The 9,942-nt window shown below is 42.5% G+C and overlaps 1 protein-coding gene across 1 annotated transcript in view; it reads left to right on the plus strand.

The window, feature by feature from the left end:
• The window catches only part of CCL28 (C-C motif chemokine ligand 28), a 156,378-nt gene that overhangs the window by 124,621 nt on the left and 21,815 nt on the right, over positions 1-9,942 (plus strand). The window lies entirely within an intron of this gene.

Genomic DNA, 9,942 nt, shown 5'->3' on the forward strand with positions numbered 1-9,942 from the left:
GCATATGCCAGGGACATAAGGGCAGGTAGGGGTAAGGGAACGCGCCATCAAACATCTTCTGTGACCTATTGCTCTTCCAGGAGGACACAGCACTGTATTAAAAAAATGCAGGTTCCAGAGTGAAAATGTCTAGAAAATTTTAATAACAAATTATTTAAAAAATGTAATTATAGTCCGTAATACCAATTTTTTTTTAAAAATATCCCCCCTCTTAGCCTTTTTGCCTTGATGCTTGAATAAGATAATAAAACCCTTATGTGGCATTTTGCTAGTTTATAGGATAACAGATTAAGGAGGGCTTACCCGTACAGTACAGTGCGTGCTATGGATAAGATGGTACAAGCAGGGATAGGAAAATTACAACTCCGGGAGGAAAAACAGTGAAAGGAGGACTCCCTATCCAAACACTGTCATAATACCCAAATCAGCAGGCATCCATTAATATTAGTGGGCAATGGTCACCAATCAAAGCAGAGACGTGCCCCATTATGGTATATTATAAGGTTTGTCTGGTTTGGACAATCGCTCCGCATTAGGCTGCAGGCACACGACCGAATGAAAATGGCTGTATGCTAGACGTACCGTTATTTTACGGGTTACATACGGCCACATTCATTTCAATGGACAATACGTCCAACCATTTATATTGCCGTTGTTAACACCGCACCGTACCGTATACAAGCCATGTAAAAATATAGAGCATGTCCTATTTTCTTCCGTATTTTGGTACTGTATGTCCTTAGAAGTCTATGGGGACTTATAGATGTGGGTTAAATATGTGCTGCATACGGATGAAAAAGTCACGGGTATATACGGGCTCATAGGGCACGGAAATACGGACTGGAGAAATCATTCTAATGTGAATGCAGCCTTGGATTATAATTGTCTTCGACATCTACCATCAGATTGACTCCCATGCTTCTCACAATATCTTCTGTTTGGAACGTCTTTTTCTGTTTTATCATAACTTTTTTTATTACGTCTTTTATTATGATATTGTGTGCACAATAGGTTTACGTCACCCCCTGCGAGAGCCTCGGGTTGTAATTCATTCACTCCTCTTCTTTCTTCCCGTCCTACCTGGTGTTGCCGGATCCCTGACGTTACTAGCTTTCTGCAATCTAAACGGGCCGCACCAGGAGGGATTAGATGGGAAAGGAAGAGTGAGGGAGAAATTATAAGCTGAGGTGCTCAGTGGCACCTCAGCCTGAGCCCCTCGGACTAATTTTTTAAAGATTTTTCAGCAAAAGGTACATTATTAGTTGCAATGGATGTGGAATCATTGTATACGAACATAGCCCATGAAATTGCTCTACAAGCATTAAAATACTTTCACAGATCGTAAACATGATTCATTTCGTCTCCAACTTCTTGAGTTTATATTGAGACACAACTATTTCCTGTTTGACACGTTATAGTATAGACAAGTCTACGGTACGGCAATGGGTGCGTGTTGTGCCCCCTCCTGTGCCAACCTATTTTTAGATTGGTGGGAGCAGACACGTGTGCACCCTATGCCCAAATATTGTTCTGATGTCTGGCTTTGCTATATGGATGATATTGTGTTTCTTTGGCAGGGTACGGAGCAGGAATTCCTGGAATGTAGTTCTTAAGGACAATACCTTAAACATTAATACTAGCACTACAGAGCTCAAGTACCTCAGTTGAGTTCTTGGATTTTAAGTTAAAGGTGGAACAACAGAAACTAACAACATCATTATATAGAAAAAATATGGCAAATAATGGGGCACATTTACGAACAGCCGTGCGCCAGTTTTCTGTTGGATCTTGCGCCTTCTTTCTAGTGCAAACTGCTTGCACAGGTACTTAAGAAGTTTCTGCGTCTCATTTGTGTCACACGCAGCGGCACTAGTCGTCACGCAACACAAATTTCTGCACTGAAGGGGGCGTTCCGGTGCTCAGTCGGACCATGCACCAGTTTAAACATGCAAAGTTCAACAGAATTGTTTCGCATTCCCCATGTTAAAGGTACACACGAAAAAAGTGGTGTCGGGGCAGTGCAGGGGGCGCCAGATTCATGCAGAACAGGCGTCAGAAATCCTGAAACTGGCGCCCCCTGCACACTACATAGGCAAACCGCACATAGTACATACTGCACTGTTTTTAGTGCCTCAATATTCTACATTTTTACAGTTTCCATCCAAATCATTTAAAGAAAGGGATCCCATAGGCTTAATTTCTCTGACTTGGGAGGAATTGTAGCAATATACAGGACTATAAGCTTCATGAACCAGAATTATCTTCTAGACTTCAAGCAAAACAATACAGTTAAACTTGTCACAATGTTCAATAATCAATGGTCGGATGCTTACGGAATCTTGGAAAAAATTGGAATATTCTTCTTAGTGAAACAAAACTATATAAGTCCATGACTGCAAGAAGGGCTAGGGATTTGAAGGATCAACTTACCAGAAGTCATTTCGTCTGACCTAGAAGATACTTGTGCATGTGGTGACTGTAATGTTTGACAATATATGGCTAATTTGGACACATTTGTCAAACCAATTAATGGTAAACCCTATGTTATTCAATGTCTGTGCCCCTAAATTTATGTGGGACAAACAACGCAACAGAAATGACTGCAGCAGCACAGGTCTACTATTGGAATGGCAGGGAAAAACATTTTTTATATCATCTTGTGGGATGTTGCAGAAGATTTCTACAAACATCAGGAGGTGGAAATGTGGTTCTCAAACTTTTACAAAAAAGAATCCAGATGGATTTATGAGCTTCAATCTAATGGATGTTCACAGGATTTTACAAGTAAGGATATTTGAGTGAACCAAGAAACCTGTGGCTAGGGCCTAACTTGCTTGGAAGGAAAACCCCTTTAATGGCTGCTGTGTAACGTAGGACCCGACAGGTCCTTCATTAAGACATCCATTCTAATGGGGTGTACAAGGATGGATTTTATAAAACCAAGCAGCTCCTAATATCATCTTCCAATACTGTATGAAGCCTATTGTTCTCTCCTGAGGTCATCTGCGGTCTAAGGTCACAGGAAGGAGGCCATAAATCATGTTCAATCACCCGATTTTTTCTAGAACGGATAAAGCTCCAGGCTCTACATTCCAGGAAAAGATATTTTGCTCTGTACACATTGCACCACCCACAGTGACCCAAAGGAATACTGGCTGCTATATGATGGAGTGGTAGTGTCTCCAGACGGATTGTGACCCCTCTCGGATCCATAGGTGTTTCCGTCTCGTGTCGGAATACATCTAAATCTGACACATAAGTGAGACTTCTTGTCAGTGCTACAGATTTATTCTTCTTTCTGATGTTCCTGGAGATGAATAAAAACACTAAAGAAAAGTTTTAGAACAGAATATCTGATCAGTAGAGGTTAGACGCATGAAGGCAGCATTGATGAGCTGAGCACCATGCTCTGAGTAGTGGCTGGCCCTGGGAATTGCAGCTTATACAGGTAATTGAACTGTGTGCAGTTATCCGAAAGGAACCTGGATGAGTTCCTCAAATAAGGCGAAATAACAGCAATTCAGGCTGCAAACAATGGCGCCGTGGCCTGTTTTTGTGGCCTGCATGTTGTCAGCCCACTTCATCCATCTAGTCCCCTGGAAAATGAAATTGACGCCCTCTGTCCAAGGAGGCCTATCATTGGGTAAAACAGGTCCCATGACCCGCACAGAGTTGGAAGTACTGGAGCGACAAGGAACCTGCAGAAAGCAGGGTAAATTTCTTCTTTTAACTTAAAGGGATATTTCCAGGAAGACAAGATTCTTAAATATACTCAGGATAACAAAAAACCACATCCACTAATTTACTGTTAACGAAAAAATACACGTATAATACATACATGATAGGGAGCCGCAATTCAGACAATACCCGCACTCGACACCACTTTCAACCAGATTGTATCAGGTTAAAAGGGGGTGTGGTGAGGCGGTTGGGGGAGAGAATGGTCAAGTGAGCTGGCTCCCTTTGTTCTACAGATAAGATTATGGAGGTCATTTACTAAGGGCCCGACTCGCGTTTTCCCGACGTGTTACCCGAATATTTCTGATTTGCGCCGATTGTACCTGAATTGCCCCGGGATTTTGGAGCACGCGATCGGATTGTGGCGCATCGGCACCGACATGCACGCGACGGAAATCGGGGGGCGTGACTGAACGAAAACCCGACGCATTTAAAAAAGGAAATTGTGTCGCGTAGCTTGCACTCACCTTCATCCACGATAGGATCGTGAACTTCAGTGCATTTCAGGGAACTTCAGCGCAGCTGGTGAATGTCGGAGGAACTACCTTGATGAATCCCGGCCGGACCCGAATCCAGCGCAGAGAACGCGCCGCTGGATCGTGAACGAACCGGGTAAGTAAATCTGCCCCTATGTTTTTAGAGCAGGAAGCATAGCAGACCTGACTATGTGTGTTATAGCCGAGATAAAGCATAGCTAAGAGTGTCATTGTGTTTTATATCCATCTCATGGATCGCTCATTTCCTGTGCCTGATCTGTCTCATCTCTTTTTCTATGTGTCAGATACTGGTAGAATGTTCAGAAGCTAAATGAAAGTGTAGATAACCTGTACCCTGATAATCTAAGCACATTGTCAGCACACAGCATCTCACAGCACTAGAGAGATCATGAAGTGTCTGGTTAGAAAGTCCCCGCTCAAACTCTGGAATTTTACACTTACCGTCACTGATAGGAGCTAAAACTGAGCAACATTGTAAAGTAAGGGGTTAAAAATTATCTTTACTGTGTAAACATCACTTTCATGGGCAAACCCCTTTAACCCCTTGACGCTGTACGGCGCAGAGATGCGGTCGGTGTATGAAGAGGGCTCATGAGCTGAGCCCTCCTCATACACAGATGGGGTTTGTTGCACATTGCAGCAAACCCCCCACAGCTAATAACCTCTATTAACTTTTCCGATGCCAACGTCAGAAAACCTAAAAGTTCCAATCACACCCTTTCCTTAGAACTGATAAAAAAAAATAAATTATTAAACAGTAAAAACCACAGACACAATAGGTATTGCCGCTTCCCAAATGTCCAAAACGCGACTTTTACACCACTTTACATCACAAAAAAAAATGGAATAAAAAGTGACCAAAATGTTGCAGTCCTCAAAATGGTAGCAATTAAAACATTGTCTCATTTCACATACAATGACACAACACACAGCTCCGTGCACCAAAGTATGAAAAAGTTATTAGCGTCAGAAGATGGTGACATTTTTTTTTTCTTTTTCGTACACAATCGTTTAACTTTTGAAAACGTATTAAAACGCAATTAAACTTGTATAAATTGGTATCACAGTGATCGTACCGAAACAAAGAATAAAGTAGAGGTGTACAGGTGGACATGGGTTTTTTTCCCAACTTTTCCACAATTGGATTTTTTTTTCCAGCTTCCCAGGACACGGCCTGAAATGATAATGTGGCGGAGAAGTAAAATTTGTTTTGCACAAAATAAGCCCTCAGAAAGCTCTGTACACGTAAAAAATGAAAAAGTTATGGATTTTTGAAGGTGGAGAGCAAGAAATTAGCAAAAAAAAAAAAAACCTGCGTCCTTAAGGGGTTAAAGGAAATGTATAATTCCATCACAACTAGGCATGATAAACCAGGGGCACTTACTTATAGATCCAGGACTGTGGGAATTCTCTTATGTGTTATCCATGGACACCTTACTACTAAAATCAACTTTTAAGCTTTCGAACACCAGCCCCTCTGTGATCTGGCTTTACGGGCTGTTACACTGTCCTCAGCACTTGTGCAGTGAACACTTCCTGCTGTAGTCTGCATATGTATTATGCTTACGTATATGTTTATGTTTTTGAAAAATTGCAAATAAGTGTGATTACACATTGACTTGTCATTCACTTGTCTTGTATCACCCCCCTCCCTCCTTTGATGAATTGTGTATGAAAATCATGAAGAGGATAAACCACAGTCGCCATTCCTTGGTGATATTATTTTATTATCCATTATCATAGAATAAAATATTTACAATCCTGTTCTCATTCCTATTTCTCTTTAGCACTGGTAAATGTTATGGCTTGTACCTTCAATAACCAAGCGAGATACAGAAGTCCCAGTAAAAAAAAAAAAAAAAAAAAAAAAAAAAAAAAAACACCTCTCCACAAAATCGGAGCCTGAATTTTTTTTTTCTTTTTGAATACGGTATCCACAGGAAATAAGAAGCTTTACAAAAAGCAAAACAAACGCTACAAAATGGTAAAAAAAAAAAAAAAAAAAAAAAAGGATGGTTCTATGCAATTTTAAAGGGGTTGTTCAGGAGTGAATTTCAATGTCCTATCCGCATAGAAGTGAATGGGAATCGTGGCACGTGGCCAGTACACTCTCCGGACAGCGGATAAGTGCGGGGATAGGATGTCAGACTGCTAACAGACTATGCTATCCTATTCTGTGGATAGGCCTGTGATGTTAACTCCCAGACAACCCATTTAAAAAAGGGTAAAAAAACAATATGGCCGCTTTGTTCCAAAATCAGGCCATGGTTTGTTCCCGTATTGCAGTGTAGCTATACAGAGATGAAAGACTCTTGGTTGCACAATACCACGCACCAGCCATGATCCGGTGAGGAGGAAGGAAGCTGTGTTTACCTTTCTGACAAACCCTTTAAGTTACCCTGAAGAAATCACTATGGCCACCCCATGCCCGTAGTACGTAACATATAATCTCCATAGGATACAGGAATGTCTCCGGCCATCGTACAGACCGTTATGCTCTGAAATGTCTTAGACTACACACACACGTATGGGGGACGTATATACGGCATAGTCGGCAATGGGCGCATGGCGCCGTACGGTGCAGCACCATACCGTTCCATAGCCGGGAGACAGATAGGACATGTCCAATGCTTCCCCGTAATACGGCGCTGTGTTCATATCTCGCTATGGAGAGGAGCGGGGGTGAGTGGCACATGTCAGTGTGAATGTGAGCGATGCAAAATGGCTTCAGAAATATATTAGCCTTGTGCGTTGCCCTCTGGAAAAGACTTCATGGAATAGGATGGGCTATGGAGAGCGCTTGACGACTAGGTCTAAAATCAGTCTCCTGGTAAATGAGAAAGTGACAGGTTTCTCGCAGTAAAGATGGCGGGTACATTCACTAGCTGTGGCCGACCCAAGTCATGCGTTCCTATGTTTGGGGGGGGGGGGGGGGGGGGGGTTCCGTGTCATACGCTTCACATCCCTGTAAGTTGAGGGAGCCTGGTACTGAACGTCCTTATGTGCTAATCTCAATGTAGACTCAACCACCCCACACAAATATGTCCATTCAAGATGCAATTACAAAAATGTCAAACATTTCAGGCAGAAAACGATTGGCTGTTACGATCAGTTGTACACAGAGGAAGCCCTAGGAAGGGTTATCAAGTGATGTCAAAAAAATTGGCCAACGTCTAATGGTGACGCCCAGCGGATGTTTGTGGAGTTGTAGCGCAGTCACATCTGCGTCCATGTTGAGTTGCACTTGGCAGATACAACCTTTAGATGGTAAATGCACCGTTACTGGAAGAAAAGCAGCCGTCTTTACCTCATCCTGTAGCACCGCTTTAAAGGAAATATACCCTCAAGATTAAGGATTGTAAACCAAGCGCTCACATGTAGGTGTGTGCCCCCCTCTGGCAGGATCTGCTCTTATTTTAGCTCTTTATGTCCTCGTTTTTACAAAGGCTGTAAAAATGATACAAATGAGCCTCCGTGCTCCATGGTCGTTAGTAGAGCCTGGAGCCCCTCAGGCTCATTTACACAATTTTAAAGCCCCTTTTTTTTAGTAAAAACAAGGGACAAAGAGCCAAAATAAAAGGCAAAATAAATTGCGTAAGTGAACCCGAGGGGCTCTAGGCTCCATTAACTGCTATAGAGTCCCTCAGGCTCATTTGCATAATTGTTAAAGTTTTTTTTTTTTGTAAAAACAAGGACATAAAGAGCTAGAATAAGAGTGGATTCCGCCAGAGGGGACGCACACCAGTATGTCAGTGTGATTAGCTTACAATCCTTCATCCTGGTGGTAGATTTCCTTTAACCCTATATCCTGCCCATACTTGCGGATGGGGTAGTCTTTTCCTGTAATCGACGCATGGGCCGAAAACTATGCTCCATTGATCCATTGTTTGCGGCCCATGAAGATCACACAATCACGATCAGGCAGCCTAAGCCAGATGACGGGGTTTCAATTAACCAATCAGAGCCCTGCTTTAAAAGGGGTATGATTTTTTTTTAAACAAATTTGTTTTTTTTAATAAATAAGAAGGACAGAAGTGCGACACCACATGCACGGTGCAATGCTCAGCAACACTTTGCAGCTTGTGTTTGATGTGTGACAGGGATATACACAGGGACAGGCAGATGAACCAGAACCAGGGCTTACAACACAAATTCCTTAGTGTAAACTTTTAATCCAGACACCATACTGCGGCTCCTCCACATACACCCCATCAGGCCAGACTGGCTTTCATTTCTCACGTAGAAGAAATAATGTTCTGTACGACTATAAGAAAGTAAACCGGGTTTCCATTATAATTTTGTGAACTACTAGAACCCTATGACCAGATCGGGTCATGCCTTCACTTTGCATTTGTCTAATTGAAAAGGGTTTCTTATCCAACCAGAACGTCCAGCTCGGAAAGTGCAAGAATTCATTCAGTGCCATGGCTTGGAGGGAGTCAATATAGGAAATAATAAAACATTGTTCGATGAGCTCCCCCTGGTGGTGGCATCCAGCAGCCAGTATGTTATTTCATTCTCTTTCTGCTGGGGATATGCAGCTCTGACCATTATAAAGGTCAAAACAAATAACCGCGTTAAACAGAGGCTCATTTTTAGGACTTAAGGGTCCCTATATTGGGGCACACAAGACAGTCCACAACAGGACAGTATACCCCTTCTGTTTACCCCTTTCCTGTACTTAAATGGGTGTTTCAGCCCTTCTATGAATTATGATGATACGAGTCAGCAGTGCCGATAGCCTACAGATGGAAGCAGAAGCGGCTCTTATTGAAGTTGATGGGATCTATTTCTGGAGTTCAGATAAACTCCGGACCGGGCGGTCTTTTTCCAGCTCCAATCCCAATGTAAACGTCAGAGGCTACCAGGTTCTTCATCCCCCAATGATCAACTACGAATAACCAAGCCCAAGGTACCTTTTCCATAAAGAAAAATTCAGTCATAAAACTGAAGACTGGACCTAGGCACACAGCAGTATTCTGCTTAGATAAGAACACTATAAAAATAACAATAATCACATGACATTGCTGATGGATAGATGCAGTATATAAGCAAAGGGAATTAATGGAGTGCGCCCAGACAGAGTTCATAAGCGAAAGCTTCAAGGTGGTAAAAGTCTGACAGCTCAAGATAGTGGGGCCCCATCTGTACCTTTGTGAATGGTTTAATGGTCGCTCGAGGGTGTCGATCCTCTGATCATGTAATTAGAGGCTGACAACATGTAGTCAGACCAAACATTTTTCTTTTAGATGGACTGTTCTAGTGATCAGAGCATCAGACCCCCCCCCCCCCCCCACACACACACACACACACACACACACACACAAAAGCTCAAGACAAACCCCTTTGACCCAAGATCTTAAAGAAAATCCTGTTAAAAAAAAAAAAATAATAATTTAACACTGACCACCCCTTCTTCCCAATCCTGTAGGATATACCACCAATATATAGTGCTGGGCATGCGTGAAAACTGAGGGCCAATATGATCTGCCATTTTCCACGTGTATCCCAAGTTATTCTTCAGCTTAAAGTGCACCTACCACCAGGATGACGGACTGTATGCAAGTATGTCAGAGGTGCACCAGGCTCCATTAACACCTATGGAGTCTGGAGCCCCTCAGACTCATTTGCATACAGTCTTTCATCCTGGTGGTAGATGCACTTTAAAGATTACGCTCATTCACATATCAAATCATCTGGGGTCCAA

The sequence above is a fragment of the Engystomops pustulosus genome, chromosome 1 (genome assembly GCF_040894005.1).
Source record: "Engystomops pustulosus chromosome 1, aEngPut4.maternal, whole genome shotgun sequence".
Taxonomy (NCBI): Eukaryota; Metazoa; Chordata; class Amphibia; order Anura; family Leptodactylidae; genus Engystomops; species Engystomops pustulosus.